The sequence below is a fragment of the Acinonyx jubatus genome, chromosome E1, assembly GCF_027475565.1.
Source record: "Acinonyx jubatus isolate Ajub_Pintada_27869175 chromosome E1, VMU_Ajub_asm_v1.0, whole genome shotgun sequence".
In the NCBI taxonomy this organism is placed as follows: Eukaryota; Metazoa; Chordata; class Mammalia; order Carnivora; family Felidae; genus Acinonyx; species Acinonyx jubatus.
Genome location: NC_069397.1, coordinates 34,601,885 through 34,618,975, shown reverse-complemented (window position 1 = coordinate 34,618,975; position 17,091 = coordinate 34,601,885). Strand labels below are relative to the sequence as shown.

Sequence of the window (17,091 nt, the reverse complement as noted above, 5' to 3'; positions counted from 1 at the left end):
CAGTCAGGTAAGTGTCTAATTCTTGATTTCCGCTCAGGTCATGCTCTCACAGTTCCTGAGTTCGAGCCCTGCGTCGGGCTTTGCGCTGACAGCGCGGAGCCTGTTTGGGATTCTCTGTCTCCCTCTCTCTCTGCCCCTCCTGTGCTCTCTCTCTCTCTCAAAAAACAAATAAATAAAACTTTAAGGAAAAGAGATATTTTCACTAAGCTTACAGATCTAGGTTGATAGTACCTCATTTACTCACAACTTAAAAAATTGTGTTCTATTTTCTTCTGGCTGTATAGTCTCTGACAGTAAGGCTGTGATCATTTTATCTTGGTCTGTCTGTACGGAATGTCCCTTTCCCCCCTCTAGCTTCCTTTAAGATCTTCTCATTGTCACCGACTTTCAGCAATTTGATTATAATGGACCTCGCTTTCATTTTGTGGTGAGCGTTGAGATTCTTGGATCTTTGGTTTCCTAGTTTTGGTCAAATTTGGGCAATGTTGAGTCCCTATTTTTCTGATTTCCCTCTCTTCCTGGACTTAACACTACAAGGGTGTTAGGGTACTAGATATCTTGTCATAGGTCACTGGTTCTCTTCTGTTTTCAGTGTGCTTCTTTTCAGAAACGTTCTGCTGATGTGTCCTCAGATAGCTTCCAGTCTACCGATGGCCTCTTCTGCAATGTCTAAGATGCTGCTAATCCTATCTATTCAAGTCACATTTAGATTTTGCCTATTTTTCATCTCTTCAGTGTGTCAGTCATAGGGCTGTTTCTTTGGAGCGATGCGCCTCTTAAGATTTGTCTCTGTTTTTAATTTTTAGCGGTTTAACTACAATGTGCCTAAGTATGGTTTTCTTGTAATTGCCCTATTTATCTTGATTCTTATGTCAAGTATAGAAAATTTGGGGCTAGTAATATTGTTTCTGCCCCATTGTCTCTCCCCTTCTCTTTTTTTGGCCTCCAGAAACAGATGTTAGACCTTTTATTGTGTTGCATGTAACCGTAGCGCCATTTTCTGTGTTCTCCATCTTTTTTCTTTCTTTTCCTGTCTGTGTTTCAATCTAGGTATTTCCTACTGAATTCTTTTCCGGTTCCCTAATTCTCACTTCTGCTCCGTCTGTCCTGCCTTTAGATCTGCGTAATAAATTCTTCATTTTAGTTATTGTATTTTTTCCATCCTAGGATTCCATTTGATTCTTTATTGTTCATTAAGCCCCCTTCTTTCATGAAACTCTACAGCTTTTCATCTGTTTTGTTATACGGTATGATCTTAGTTATTTTCAAACTGTGTCTTCATGGAAACAGCCAAGTTTGAGCATCAGAAGACCTTCCAGTCTACCTAATGCATGACCACTGTAGTTTTGAGAAGCGAATGTATAAAGTAATTTAAAACAATGAGGCTTACGTCTGTGGTGTGTGTGTGTGTGTGTGTGTGTGTGTGTGTGTGTGTTTATTAAGGTGACAGTGGATAACTGAGTACTTGCTGATGGATGAATGACATTGGGTGGGTGCTGATGGATGAATGACAATGAAGATGTGTGTATATAAAGGCTAATCAATTCTGAACAATGATGAAAAGATTTTACAGTTGGAGCACCTGTCTGTTCAGTTGCAGAACATGTGACTCTTGATCTTGGGGTTGTGAGTTCGAGCGCTGGGTGCAGCAATTACTTAAAATTAAAATCTTGGAAAAAAGAAGAAAAGGTTTTACAACTGACCTTTCTAACTACGAAGGTTTCTACATTTGATCTGAGCTTAAAACTGGAAAGAAAAAAAGCCCTGATAACTCCAATATCTGGATCTCCTGGGAGATTGTATTTTATATGACCTGTTTCTCTCTTAGGTTTTAGGCATTAGTTCAGTTTCTTCGCATACATGATAATTAATTTTATTTAATGTGAAGCAATCTCAAATTTATAGCATGGTCCCAAATATAGTACAAAAACCCATATTCCTGACTCAGCTGAGGTATGTTGCCACCATCCCCCAAACGCTTCAACTCATGATTCCCATGAACAAAGACATCCTCCTGGATGACTACAATACCATCATCAAAATCAGGAAATTACCATTGGAACATTACTCCCATCTAACCCACACCCTCCATTCACCTTTCACCAGTGATCCCAATAATGCCCTTGCAGCAAAACCATCCAATACAGGATCACATGTAACACTTGGCTCTCAGATATCTCTAGTCTCCTTCAATATGGAACAGTGTTTCAGTCTTTTCTTAACTTTGAGGACACTCTTGTAGATTATAGGCCAGTTATTTTGTAGACGTTCCCTTAAGTTGGACTTGTCCAATGTTTCCTCATGACTAGATTTGGTTTGTGCACTTTATGTAGCAATGTCACAGAAGCGATGCTCTGTGTCTCTCTCATTGCCTCCTATTGGGTAGTGCATGATTGTAAGTTGTCCTATTACTGCGATGTTTATTTTGACCTCTTGATTAAGTTGGTGTCTGCCGGCCTTCTCCACTGTAAAGTTACCCTTCTCCCTTTGCAATTGATAAATATTTTGTAGGAAAGCACGTTGAGATTATGTCAACATCCCATTGCACAACAAACTTTCTGTATTTGCATTCAGTGTATCAGTATGGAGTCATCGATTCCCATTTTACTCGGTAAGTTATAATCTATTAATATCATTATTTATTTTGATGTTCCAAATAACCAGATCCTGCCAATGGAAGTCCCTTCCAGCTGGCTTCTGTATTCCTTTGACATGTCTCCATCATTCTTTGGATGCTTATTTTTAGAACAGCTTTATTGAGTATAATTCACATACCATACAATTCACCCACTTAAAGTGTACAATTCAGTGGTTTTTGGTACATTCACAGATGTGTGCGACCATTGCCGCAGTCAATTTTAGAACAGTTTCATTGTCTCAAAAGTAAACCTTGTAATCTTTAGCTATCATCCTCGTATCCTCCTGTCCCCACTTTAGCCGTAGGCAACCACTAATCTACTTTCCGTCTCTATATGTCTCCCTATTCTGGAACTTCATGTGAATGGGATCATATAACAGGTGGTGTTTTCTGGCTTTTTTTCACTCAGCATAATGTTTTCAAGGCTCATCCAAGGTGTAGCATATAGAATTACGGTAAAACGTTGGATTGTGAGTAACTTGTTTGGCCGGTGTTCCGCAAGACGAGCAAAACTTTCTAATAAATTTTAACTTGATAAACGAGCGACGTCTCACAATACGAGTAGCACGTGACACCAAATGTCACAACTGAGCCAGTGGTTCTACTCTCTCTCTCTCTCTCTCTCTCTCTGTCTGAGGGATTGTGGGTGATCGTCTCCCATGCTCAGATGCTCGGGTCTCAGGCCCAGGTGACCACCGACGAGCTGATGGATCCACATTGTGAGCAAAAAGCTCAAGAGGTTACGGAGGACTGCAGAGGAGGAGGGGAAAGGTGGAGGAATCCCTCACTTCAAATGAGATTAGGGAGATGTGTAAAATGTGGGCAACAGTGCAAAATTTTGTAGAAGATCACCATCCGAATAAGGCTGTAACAGTGCGAGCGATGAATCTGTTTAACGACAACGCAACGTCACATTTCTGTGAAATCCTCAAAAGGGGGCAAAAGCAAGTGTCATTGGATAGGTTCCTTGTTAAATTTCAGGAAAAGAGAAAGATTCCATGGAGCCCACAGATAGCAGCAATTCCGTGAGTGATAGTGAAAGTCATCCTCCACAATAACCTTCCTCTCCCTGGTCTCCCTCACACCAGCCACGAAGGTTTTCAAAGGTACGTGCGGGTGAATTTGTTTCTTTTTCTTTATATTTTGTATTTTCATCATTATTTTGTATTACATTACAGTATTGTAATCATTTTTTATATGAATATTTTTGGGTTGTGGAACGAATCATCTGAGTTTCCATTATTTCTTATTGGGAAATTTGCTTTGATATACAAGTGCTTTGGATTACAAGCATGTTTCCGGAACAAATTATGCTCGCAAACCAAGGTTTTAGTGTACTTCGTCCCTCTTTATGGCTGAATAATATTCCATTTTATGGATATACCATGTTTTGTTTGTTTTCATCAGTTCATGGGCATTTGAGTTGTTTTCACCTTTTGACTATTATGAACAGTGTCGCTATAAACATTCCGGCACAAGTCTTTGTGTGGATATGTGTTTTTATTTCTCTTGGGTATGCTTAGAAATAGAATTGCTGGGGGCGCCTGGGTGGCTCAGTCGGTTAAGCGGCCGACTTTGGCTCAGGTCATGATCTCGCGGTATGTGGGTTCGAGCCCTGCGTTGGGCTCTGTGCTGACTGCTCAGAGCCTGGAGCCTGTTTCAGATTCTGTGTCTCCCTCTCTCTCTGACCCTCCACCGTTCATGCTCTGTCTCTCTATGTCTCAAAAATAAATAAAGGTTAAAAAAAAATTAAAAAAAAAAAAAAAGAAAAGAAATAGAATTGCTGGGGGGCACCTGGGTGGCTCAGTCAGTTGACCGACTTCAGCTCAGGTCATGATCTCACGGTTTGTGAGTTTGAGCCCCGCGTCGGGCTCTGTGCCGACAGCTCAGAGCCTGGAGACTGCTTCGGATTGTCTGTCTCCCTCTCTCTCTGCCCCTCCCCCACTCATGCTCTGTCTCTCTGTGTCTCAGAAATAAATACACATTAAAAAAATTTTTTTAAAAAGAAATAAAATTGCTGGATCATATGGTAACTCTATTTAATCATTTCTGAGTATTTTCTGCACAAGGTAAGTCAGGCTTGTCTTGTACTTTCCCTGCCCCAGCCCTGTAATCAGCCATTTCTCCAAGAAGTCCTGGTTTCTTCTGGCAGACAATGGTATTTAGAAATCAAGACTTCAGCATAGCATAACGTTTAGAGTTACCAAATCACTGTGTTGTAAGCCTGAAGCTAATGTTCACATTGTGTGTCAACTACACTTCAATTTAAAAGAAAGAAAGAAAGAAAGAAAGAAAGAAAGAAAGAAAGAAAGAAAGAAAGAAAGAAAAGGGGCACCTGGGTGGCTCAGTCTGTTAAGCATCCGATTCTTGTTATAGGCTCAGGTCATGATCTCACGGTTCGATTCATGAGATCAAGCCCTGGGTCAGGCTCAGTGCTGACAGTGTGGAGCCTGCTTGGGATTCTCTCCCTCCCTCTCCCTCTTCTTCTCCCTCACTTGCTCTCTCTCTCTCTCTCTCTCTCAAAATCAACATTAAAAAAAAAAAAAGAAATCAAGACATGGTGCTAGCTATGCTCGTTAACATTAAGATGTCACTGCTCCCCAAGCCCTCGCAGTAGATGAAGCTAGGAAATATACGCACGTATGTACATAAATGTGCAGACATCGACACATGCACACAACATAAACACATATACACATTTACATCAACAATTATTTTTATATCTACTTACTTTGAAAATCACGAGATCTCACCAATATCTCCAATTCCAGTCTAACACCGTAGGGTTCATTCCAGTTTTCTTCCCTTCCATATTTGCAACACCCTTTGCCAACATGGAGAAACCTGCTTCATTCCCTCCACATATGTACGTACCGGATCGGTCCCACTGTGGGTAACCATGGCCCATTGCCACTGCTTGTCATGCAGACCCCTCCTCAGCCCTCCTGGGCTCCCACACCTGCCTCAGGCCACCCCCACCGCCCCTTCTCCCATCTGGACATGTTTTTCACCCCCACAGGCATTGACATCCAAGGCTTTGGATGCCCTGCCCCTCTCCAGCCCACCCCTGCAGATGCCCTTCTCATCCCCTGCGGACTCCACTTCCCAGTGCTTGGCCACTACCTTGGTCCAGTGACCCCTTCACGGCCTCAAGGTCCAACCAATCTCCCTCACTGAGATGGCTCCATGTGGATATCTTCCTTATCTCGTATGGGCTTTCACATCCCACAGCAGTGCCTTCCTCCTTGGATGCCCTCCTTTGTCTGCTTGAGCTCTGACATTCAGGAGAGGCCATCTGCTTACATGACTGAGCTTTGACTTTCTCCTCTCTCTCTCTCTTTCTCTCTCTCTCTGCACTCCCACCCCCAACACCCACCTGCTCTGCTCTGGCTGTCCCCCCAAGCAGGAAAGCCCTCCTTACTTCACTTGAGCTGTGAAACCATTGCCGGACACACCCCCACCCCACCCCCCACCAAGGGACATTCACCTTGGTCCACTTACCTAAAGGCTTCTGGACTGAACTGTGCTTAAAGGGAAGGGAATAGAAGGGAAGAGGAAAAGAAAGAGAGGGACGAGGAGGAGGAGGAGGAGGAAGACAGCTGCCTGGCAATTTTTTTTTTTTTAATTGAAAGGTGGACGTTGTGTGTGACAGGTGGTGGAGGGTCTGGTTGATGGCCTCTTCTCCCACAGAGAATTTCACTTCCTTCTCCAGACAGAGTCCCTTCCAGGGTCCCAACGGTAAGCCAGATCAGAGCAGGCTGAAGAGTCAGCCCAATGGCAGCAAAGACAGCCTTTGTAAGACGTGTGCCCGGAAGGGAAGAGAGCGCCAGGAAGGTGATGTGGGGGCTCGGGAGAGCAGGGTGGTGAGAGACACCAGCACACATATGTGGGCATATGTGGGCGGATGGGAAGGAGGCTCCACCATGGGATGTGTGGGCAGCCCCGGGAGAACCGGGGTGGGGAGCTGGGGCAGGAGTGCAGGGCCCCGAGCCTGGGGAGGCGGGCTTTGGCCAGGATGGGGTACCAACCGCCTCATAGGGTGAGGGGAGGAAACGCTAGCTCAGGCCTGCCAGGTGTATGGGACTTGGGCTGGGTCGCCGCCTGCATTTGTGTGCGTCTCCATGCGGCTCTTTCCCGGACTGGCTGAGGTGAGCTCACCGCAGAGAAGGGTAGCCCAGGGTGGGGGGGAAGGAGGGAGAGGGAACCGGATGCAGTGGGGAGGGGGGGATATCGACCTAGCGTGGGGGGGGGGTCAGTGAGGGCGGGGGAGTGTGGCGGCAGAGGGGAGCTCCAGGAGGGGAAGGACCTGGGGAGGGGGCGTTATTAATTGGAAGGGGACTTGGAGATCCCATCTCTTTGTCTAGACGGGGAGCACCTGAGAGCAGTGACTGTCCCTTCCCCTCTGATAATGGTCCCAGCGCAGAGCCTCCCTGTAGGAAGTGAAGAGGCAGCCTCTTTTCTCATTTTTTTTCCAGGGCGGGGGGAGGGGAGCCGTGTGAGCCCCAGATTTGCTGCTTCATGGCTGGTGTGGGGAAGTGAGGGTCCCTCCCCTCTGCCTCCCTCCCCTCCCCAGTTAGGCCTTTTGCCCCCCCAGGGATACTGGAGCAGACCAGTGTTCTGGGTAGGGGGTGAGAGAGGGGGTAGGGAAGGGGCTGGGGGCTTTCTCTCCCCCTCCCTCCATCCACCACGGGTCAGGCAGGGGTGGGGCGGGGGTGGGGGGGACCAGCAGCCCCAGGCTGGATTTGTTTCTCATTTTGCTCTTGGCTCTTCTGGTGGAAAAATCGAAGCTCTCCCTTTGGTACAGCTGAGGCCGAGAGGAGAAAGGCGAGCGTGGCTGGGAGGCTGTCCTGGCGGGGAAGTTGAGGGGCAGGCGGGGCCTGGCTAGGAGAGACTGTCCCCCCTTCTCAGCCCCCTCTGCTTCTACGTGGCTCTCCAGGCCCAGGCTTCAGTCCTGCAAGGCTGAGGTGGAGGGGGCGGGGCCTGGGAGGAGGCCAGCACTGGCTTGGGTTCAGCCTCAGGCCCATAGCACCCTCTCCCCGGCTTGTCTCCAAAGCTGCCTCCAAAGGGTGACTTCAAGTCCCCTTGGTGTCCTAGAAGGAACCACTGGGAAGCTGCAGCAAAAGGGAGCTGAGTCAGGCTAGAACAGGGCTTTTTCCTAAAGGGGAGGCAAGCTGTGTGCTCAGAGTGTTCCCCAGACAACCACCGGGCCCTTCCTGAACACTTGAGGACACGGGAAGCCTCTCTGTGCATTATCCAGGTCACGTTCACAGCCACCCTAAGCAGCAACAGCCATCCCCATTTTACAGGGGGAGGAAACTGAGGCTCTGAGAGGCCAAGGTTTGCAGAGCCTCTAAGTGGCAGAGTCAGGATTTGAACCCACTTGTGCCTGGCGCATTGGATGGTGTTCTTTCCTGGAAACACTGGCAAGCCTTCCTCCCCCAGGGCCCGGAGCCCCCTGAACGGCTCTTGGTGAGCTGCCCATCAGGGAGAGAACCTTCAGGAATCCGAGAGGTGCTTGGAGCCATGCCCTTGCCTCAGCCCTGCCCCGCAGTCTCTCCTACCGTCTCCAGCACCTTCTTTGGCAGAGAGGAACCTGGGGAGATCTCCCACCCACCCCCACTCCATTTTTCCAGCCACTCCAGTCCCTCACCCAGGCCCCCTTTCCAGCCTGATGGAAAGAGGAGCCCAGAGAGGAGCCCAACCACTTTCCCTCTGGAATCTGCTGCCTCGGCTTTCGGATGGAGAAACCATCTGGAGTGTATTACGGGCGGTGGAGAAAGCCGAGAGCAGGAAAATGTGAGTTGGCCCCCGAGACTCCCGTCTGCAGGAAGAAGGGGCTCAGTGCTCTTCAGAGGATGGGCCAGCAGCTGCCCCCACTTCCCCAGTCCCCGGAGGGGGCAGATAAGAGATGTGCCCCGGGGAGAGGGTGGCCTGGGGAGGACCGTGCCCAGGCCTCTAGACACCTCTGTGGAGCCCTGCTTGAACCTGCTTCTCTTACCTACCCTCCCATTTCACAGATGAAACGGAGGTCCAGAGAGGGATAGTAACTTCCCCCAGGATCACACAGCAAGTCAGGAGGAACCAGATCAGAGGGGTGAGGGCCCTCTAGGCTCTTCCTGGGGGGGGGGGGGGGCAGGAGCCCCTCCCCTGCACAGCCCCAGCTCCAGACGTGGCAGGGCCAGCAGGAGTGAGGTTTCTCTGCTCCCTCCCAAGTGCCGTGCTGGCGGCTCCCGAAATAAAAATCAAATGTGGGCTTGGCAGAGCGAGCGGGGTGGGAGAGCAGCCGGCAGCGAGTGGCGGCAACGCTGGGTTTCATTCTTTCCATTGTAACTTCACCTCCTAACCTCTGGCATTTTAATTATTCTCCTACCCGCTTGCTGCTGCTGCTGCTGCTGGGGCCAGAGGGTGAGCTCACCCTTTCCTCCGGCCAGGGAGGGGGCGGCCGCTGCCGGGACCCCCAGCCTCCAGCCTGCTCCCGGGAAGCTGGGGGGCGGTGGGAGGGGGCGGCGCCAGGCAGGGGTCACAGGCCTAGAGGCTTCCTTCTGCCTCTGCCATCCCCGGCGGGGTGGGGGGGTGGTGCCCAGAAAGGGCCAGGCTCCCAGACATCCAGCCTGGCACCTAAGGTTCTATGTGTGAATCATTAGGTCCTCACATCCACTGCTCCATTTAACGGTAGCCACCGTCTTCCGCCAACGCGTTACAGGCCCACCGCCCACTTTGTGTGCCGCAGGCATGCTCAGTGTGTGCAGAGCGGGGCCTAGGACCCGGGGCCCCGGGGCTCCCAGTCTGCGCTCTTGCCAGACCCGGGAAGAGGGCAAGAACAGCTCAGGCCTGATCATTTGCCTCATCGTCCCAGAGTGTCTATTCCCCCCCTCCCCCGATGGTAAGTGATTTAAAGCATTTTTTTTTTCATATTAAAACACGCAAGGGCATAGTAGGGGGTAGGAAGCAAAGTGGCCTGTGAACGTTTTTTACAAGTTCCCAGGAGAGATTGCCACTTGGGGCTGCCCCCGGATGCCAGGGAACAGCATCCTCCCCCACCCCCCCGGGCTGGCCGTGAAGCGGGATGACACATTGGGCTTATCTGTGTGTGGCTCATTTAGTTGGGGACCCGGACTGCTGCTGAAGATGCTGGAGGGTGACGGTGGGCAGCCTGGGCCCATCCCGGGCTGCAGAGGCCCGGAGCTGGAGCCCTCTGCCGATTCTTGTGCCTCCCGGGGAGGTCGGTTTCCACGGGACACGTAGCACAGGCCCAGGGAAGCCTCCACTTGGAGCCCCAGGGCCCACCGAGGCCTCCTGCTTGGCTGCCAGCTTCCGGAAACTTCCCCACCCCACCGCCTCCCTGCCTAGCCCTGGGAGGAAGCCCTCTGTCTTCCTCTTCCTTGCCCTGTCAGTCTCCCCTGAATGCATGTTCCATCAACGAGCAGCTCCTGGGCACCTACCCTGCCCGTGCCGCGCCTCGTCATGGGCAGTTAGGGTCTCTGCCCCAGTAGAGTTTCCAGAAGCAAGGAGCAAAGTGCAGTGCCCTCGGTGCAAACGTGAGCGTCGTGGTGGGGGCGCGCAAGGCTGCGGCAGCCCTGGGAAGGAAATTCCTGACCCAAGCTTGCTGAGCGGAGCATCAGGAAACGCGTCCCAGATTGAGTGCTAACTGGGAGGAGCCCCCGGGAAGAGCGCGGCTGGCCTCGGGAGCATCCCTGCGAAGGCCCAGTGATGAGAGAGAACCCAGTACGGAAGCTGCAGGTGTAGCAGAAGCTGCAGGTGTAGAGGCTGACAGGGGGCGGTGGGGGGGAGGGGTGGGGGAGGGGGAGATGCAGGGGCGCCTACAGTGGGGGGTGGGCAGGTAGGATGACACGATCAAATGGGTGCTTTGGGAAGATTTCTGGGTGACACGTGGAGGACTGGCTGGAGAGCAGTCAGAACGGAGGTGGGGAGGCCGCTCAGGAGGCTGCCACACAGGTCCGGGTGGGAGGTGACAGTGGCCAGGCCCAGGCCAGTGGCAGCAGGGTGGCAAGGGGTAGGTAGCCAGACTGGGCTTCAGGAGGCAGAAGTCACAGGACTTGGTGACAGATTGGCAGAGGGATAAGGGCTGGTGCCTGGGTGTCTGGTTTGACCATCTCGCCAGGGGCTTTACTGCCGAACGTGGTGACTTTGTGGCATCCGAGTGGATGGTTCCAGGTGGGCTGGATGCGTGAAGGGTCCCTGGAGACAGTGCAGAGAGAAGAGACCAGGCCCACACCCGAGGGAAGACAGAGGAGACAGAGCCCGCTAAGGAGCTGGAGAAGGAGTAGGACAAAGAGGCAGGCGGGAAACTGGGACAGGAAGGGGCCGCCAAAGCCCCCAAAGGAGGAGGCTTTCTAGAAGGCCAATGGCCAGAGGTGAAGCTAGCTGAGGCCCGAGAAGGGACATACGGTCTAGGGACCAAGAAGCTTTTGCCTTTTCCCTGACCCCAGCCTCCCCCAACTCTCTGTTCCACAGCCCCCCCATCCTAAACCCCACCACCCTCACCCTTCAATGCCCCCTCCCTCTTCCCCATGTGCCCTCTTTCCCCTCACTCTTTGTCTCTGACCCGAGGCTCAACATCTTTCTCAGAGAAACTCCACGCCACCCTTACCCCACTTGGGTCCTGGCTGCCCTCCCTGGCTGCTGAAATCACCCTCCACCCCCACCATCACCAACAACAACATACACCATCACATTCACCTCTCACCGGAGAGTCACCCAGATCCAGAAGCTGGGGCAGAGAGGAGCACACATCCTAATCTGACCTCCTGGGTAGCTCATAGCCTCCTCGATTGAGCCCTAGGGTCAGGCTCTAGGCCAGCTCCAGGCCAGCCTGGCACTCAGGGGCCTACAGCCTAAAGGACAGAGAAGCAAGGGCCTGACAGGCCCGTGCCGATTGAGAGGAGAGGCCCAGAGAACAAGCTGTGGCTGTCTGGACCCAGCAGAGGGGCCCTCGTGGACTTCATGGAAAAGGTGACTCTGCCTGGGACCTTGAAGAACTAGCAGGATTTGGTCAAATGGCCATGGGAGCAGAAGGAGCTACAGGAGGAGGGAAGGGTGAGAAAGGGTGTGCAGGTGGAAAGGGGTCCACATATGCACAGCAGCCCGTAGCTCAGGGTGGCTGGTGGCCTCAAAGCAGGGAGGGGAGGGCAGGAGGCTTCAAGGTGAAGGGGCCAGATCACAGGGGCCTGGAGTGCCAAGGGAGAAGGTGTCAGACTTTGCTGCCTCTTGATCCGGGGCTTACCGATCTGGTGCTGTTTCCCTACTCATTCATTCATTCATTCACTCATTCAGGAAATATCTGAGATCCTACTCTGTGCTAGGCAAGTGCTCAAGATACTGTGAGGGACAGAACAAAGTCCCTGACATCCCAGAGTTTAAATAAATTCCAGGAAGAGACACAGACTATAATGCCATAAACAAATTAAGACTAAAAATTAAGATCATGATAGGGGTTGTGAGGAACATAATGACTGGCCAGTCTTTGAGGGTAGAGACTGTGACTGAGGGCTCCCTGTGGGCAGAGCCCGCATCTCCTCCATCGGACTGGGAGCCCTGCGCCTCTGAGGAAGGACAGAGAACGGAGCATCCGGGAACAAAAGCTGAGATTCTCAGTTCCCAGGAATGGCTGCTTCCCCAGCCCAAGGACCCTCTAGCAGGGCCCTCTGTGGCAGTGCCCACATGCTGACCACACCCCCACACCCCAGCCATCACAGTCCCTCTTCTTGGTGCCTGGTGGCATAAGGAGGGCTGAGACCCATGAGCCGGAGCCCAGGCTATAGGAAGCAGGTGCAGCGGGTCTGGGAAGGTCTCTATAGACGGACCCGGGATCCGAGGGTGGCGGCAATCTTGGAAAGGAACCCCCCTTCCCAGCCAGGCCTGAGGGGGAGGGCTTCTTTCCCCCCTCCCCTCAAACCCCCACCCCATTAAACCCTTAAATTAACCTCAGCCCCACCCGAGCTGGAGAGAGTGCCCCAAAATAAATCTTAAATTACATGCTGCCTGGGGGCAACCACAGCTCTCCTTCCTCCCTCTCCAGCAAGCAGACCCGCCCCACACAATGCTGGGGGGGGGCCTCCTCCCCAAATGGCTATTTATACAGCTCCCCTTTTTGCTGTCTGGCCTGGTTGCCTTTGGGTGGGTGAGGCCCAAGCAGGCTACACGGCTCTCCTGGGAGGGTGAAGTGGGGTGGGGAGGCTGTGAGACTCTCCAGGGTCTGACCGGGCATGGGGACATCATTTATGGGCCTCATCAGGATACTCTGGGGCGCTGCTAACATTACACCCAGGCAGTGGCATATATCTGGATCATGGGCACAGTGGGCATCTGGTCACCTAGCAAAGGGGCCCAGACTGCAGTCTCCCAGAGCATGGCTTTCTCACGAATGAGAGAGAGAGAGAGAGAGAGAGAGAGAGAGGTGTCCTTGTTCCCTAGCTGCCCACTGAGCAGTTCTGAGGATGGGCACCCCTTCCTCCCCAACCCGGCAAGGACAAGGCTGCTCTGGCCCCAAGGACCCCAAGCACAGGGGGAGCCTGATGGGGGTGCTTGGCAAAGAGAGTGGGAAGCTGGATGCAGTCATTTTGAGACCCCAGGCCTAGGCCAAGGACCTCCCTGGAAAAGCCACCTACCATTCTGGGAACCCGGTCCCGAACTGGGGCCGCTCCCCTCGCGGAGTACAGAGGAGGGAGGGGAGGGCAGAGGCAAGAGAGAAGGAACTGGACAAGACAGTGGGAGACAGAGACTTGCACACACAGAGGAACAGAAATAAGGAAAGAGACAGACGCAGAAGCACCAAGGTTTGGGACAACACGGAGGTTGCGAGGACATGGCCTCTCCTGGGTGGCGCCCGTGGGCCTGGACCCCTGTCCCCTGTCGCCTGGCTCCTGCTCTCCGGGAGGGCAGGTGTAGGACCTCCAGGCCACCCAGGAGAGAGACTCTCCCGCTGCTCCTCCATGCCCCACCCCTGCCCACACCCCCTCCCCCCCACCCCTACAACCTGCCCCTCAAGGGGCTTCGAGGGGGCTGAGGCTTCTCCTCCCTCTCCATTGCCCTGCGGGAGGGGGTAGCAGTGAGGTCAGAAGGCAGACAGGTAAACAGGTGGCCCCTCTTACTGGGGACTCAGCCCCAGAGGAGGGGAGGGGAGAGTTGCAGAGGAAGGGGGCGGAGGGGGGGTAAAGGAGCAGGAGAACCGGCCCGCGGAGGAGCTGGCTTCCAGGCCTGAGTCCTAGGAGGAGAGAGTGACATGGCCCAGGGATCCGGCAGTGGGTGTGGTCCTACTGTGTCCGGAGGACAGGGGGAGGGGATAGAGGATCCCACCAAGGCTGCCGGGGACAGATGAGGACCCCTGCAGCACGGAGGGCAGCGAGTTACAACAGCCCTCCGCCCATACAGGTGGCGACGCGTCGCCTCCCTATTAAACTGGGTTATCCGTCCATTTACCAGGTCCCCAGGCCCGAAAACGCAGTTTTGGGAGGGGGGCCCGGGGCGTCAGACCTGCCATTTAGCTGGAGGAGGCCACCCAAACCACCGCAGAGCCTCGAGTGGAGAAGCAGTGCCCAGCTCGCGGCAGGCACCAGCTCAGACACTTAGTGCTCTGTTTACCCTGGCACGGGCAGCTGGCACAGGTGGGGCTCTCCAGGGAGCGGCCAGAGGCGCGGCCAGCAGACGCACCTGGAGGCCAAAAACGGAGGCGAGGACTGTGGGGCTCGGGGAGAGGTGCCTGGAGGGACGTCTAGCCCAGCTGCAAACCTGGGCCTTGCTCTGCCCCCCCCCCCCGCAGAGCTCAGAGGCCTCTCAGCCGTCCTGCGAGAGACCATCACGCGGGGCCAGGCCAGGGGTGGGCGGCGGGAGAAACAGCAGCTCTGAGGATTCTGGAAGTCCCCTCCCAACCCGTCCCCAGGAAGCAGGGAGGCTGGAGGAGGTGGAGGAAGCCCCAGGACTTCGGAGCCCCGGGGTAGCGTGCCTGGACACCTCTAGGCTCCCCAGGTTCGAGGCACCACTGACCCTCCACACCCAAAGGCACATGTGGTTTCCCAAGCTTGAGAATGCACTGTCACAGCCTCCCGCCCTGCTGATCACCACACAGACCCAGTGTCCACATTCTTTCTCCACCGCACAGACCCTACCCCACCCCCAGCCCACCACACCCAACACACGTGGAATCTTCTACGACTCAGCTCACAAATACAGCTTATAGGTGTCAGACACACGATGCTCACCCCGACACCCCCTACCCCACATATAACCTACATTCCAGCAGCAAAGTCATATGCACACACACACACACACACACACACACACCCTCCTCCCAGCGCCACGCCCCCAGGTGAACCAAGAGGGGTCTAACATTTCAGTCCCGTTCCCCCCCATCTCTATCCCCCTCCCACCTCCCTTCCCCACTCCCTCCGCACTCACTGCGTTCCCCCCCCCAACCTTCTGTCTCTGCCTCTTTGTCTCTGGGGGACCTCCTAGCTGGGCCCCTGGCCCTGGGACCTCACTTCTCTCCTCTCCCCCATCTGCACACGGGCTGCACATCTGGGCAGCTCCCTGCGGCTACCACTCTACCAGCCCGGTCTGGGCGCTCCAAAGGAAGGGGAACAGCAGCTGGCGGTGGCTCAGGGGGCCTCACTTCCCCCTGCTTGTCATCCACCGCCCCCCCCCATGGACCGCCCACCCCTCCCCATTCCAGGCTGAGTCATCCCCACATCTGGAGCCTCAGCACATCTGGAAGAGCTGAAGCCTGTGCAGCCAGCTCCACGTGGACACCCCTCCCCCAAACTGCATGTCACTCCCCCCCCCCACCCCCCACAGAAGCTGGGGTCCGGCCCCTCCGACCCCGCCCGGGGCCAGGGCCCAGATCACCTAGCAGGCAGGCCAGCACTCCAGTGCCAGCCTCTGCAACAGGACGTCCACTGACCACAGGACCTCTCCCAGGTGACGGTAACTTTGGCCACTTGGTGCCCACCCCACTGAGGGGGCAGAACAGCGCTGGCCTTGGGGGAGGCCAAGCCCCAGGCCGGGGGAGGCAGGCGAGCCAGGCAGTGAAGGAGGCAGTGGTTTGGCCCAGCAGGCAGAGGGAGTTTATCCTGGCGCGGGGCCCCAAAGCCAAACATCCTTCACTAACCTCGCAGACACATCAAAGCCGGCCAGGAAGGGGCCCTTCAGTAGAGGAAACCTGCAGTCCTGGCGTCCTAACAGCCTGGCTCCAGGCACAGGACCACCCTGTCCCACTCGGCAGCCCAGGCGCAGGTTGGGCACAGCAGTCCCAGAGCCAGCGGGCAGAAGACATTTCTACCCCCACCCCCACCCCCCCAGGGCTGCAGACAGGGTGGTGATTTGCCCTGGTGACGGTGGCACATAGCCTGGAGGGGGAGGGCGTGCTCAACTGTAGGGGCTCTGACTTCATCCCCCAGCCTCCCTTGTTCAGGAAGGGACCTCTCCGCGTGGATGAGGGAGGCCAGAGAGGGCAGGGGGCTTCGGCGCTGGGAGGAGAAGGAAGCTTTGGGAAAATAGAAGACCGAGTGGGAAGAAGAGAACTGGGCTGCCGGCCACGGGGCCTCTCTCCAGGGACGACAGGGGCTGGAGGCGGAAGGGGGGCTGGGAAGCGCTAACAAGGGAGGGAGGAGGTGCTAACAGGGCCACTGGGGTGAAGGGATCCTGGAGGCCGCCCCCTAAAGGCTGGCCTGGTGATAAGGCAGCGGCCGGGAGAGGGGGGTGAGTGGGGGGCCGCCGCATGAGCAGGGGAAGCCGGGAGGTGTGCCTCCCGTGTGCACGTGTATGTACACACAGGCAGGCCCACCGCGCGCGCCCACACGTGGGCGCATGCACACAAGTGGGGGGCCGAGTCTGTCCTCGGCTGGGGGCCGGATGATGTGGCTGCTTAGAGGGTTTGCGGAAGAATGTGATCGCTGCCCACCTCACTTCTCCCGCCCCTCCGCTCTGCCTCATTCTTTGCCTGACCCCACGTCCCAAAGAAGCGATTCGCTTCAGGGATGTCTCAGGCTGTGCCTTCTCCCCGCGCTGTAGTCTAAGCCCCCAGACCCATTAGAGGCCCTCCCCTCCATGCGGCCAGCCCGCCCCGAGCAGTTCCTCTCTCCCGCCCACCCCCCACCCCCCTCCACCGGCCACCCAGAACTCCCGGCTTCTTTGGGACTGGGAAGTTCTGAAGTCTGCCTACAATGACGGGCAACATCTGGATCTGAGACAGAGGCAGCCACGAGCCGGGTGCAGGAGAGCCCTCTTTCAACCGACCAACCAGAGCAGAGTTAGAAAGCGGGAGACGGGAGGGGATCCCCAATCCCTCGCTTCTCTCTGGCGGCAGGGTCCCATGGAAAACAGTCAACACAGAGTGTGGGTGGCAGTGGGGTGCCGGGAAGGGGAGGGGCAGGGAAGCCCTGGGGAGAAGGAGCCCTAGAGGGAGGGGACCAGAGCTGGGGGGGGGGGGGTCTTACGAC

The 17,091-nt window shown here is 54.8% G+C and overlaps 2 non-coding genes across 2 annotated transcripts; both read left to right on the top strand.

The window, feature by feature from the left end:
- Positions 1-1,272: 1,272 nt before the first annotated feature.
- On the top strand, positions 1,273-1,352 carry LOC113592788 (small nucleolar RNA U2-19). The gene has a single exon (XR_003412742.2). It is a non-coding gene; the product is annotated as a small nucleolar RNA U2-19 (small nucleolar RNA).
- A 321-nt stretch (positions 1,353-1,673) lies between these two features.
- Positions 1,674-1,743, top strand: LOC113592787 (small nucleolar RNA U2-30). Its single transcript, XR_003412741.1, has one exon. It is a non-coding gene; the product is annotated as a small nucleolar RNA U2-30 (small nucleolar RNA).
- Positions 1,744-17,091: the final 15,348 nt, after the last annotated feature.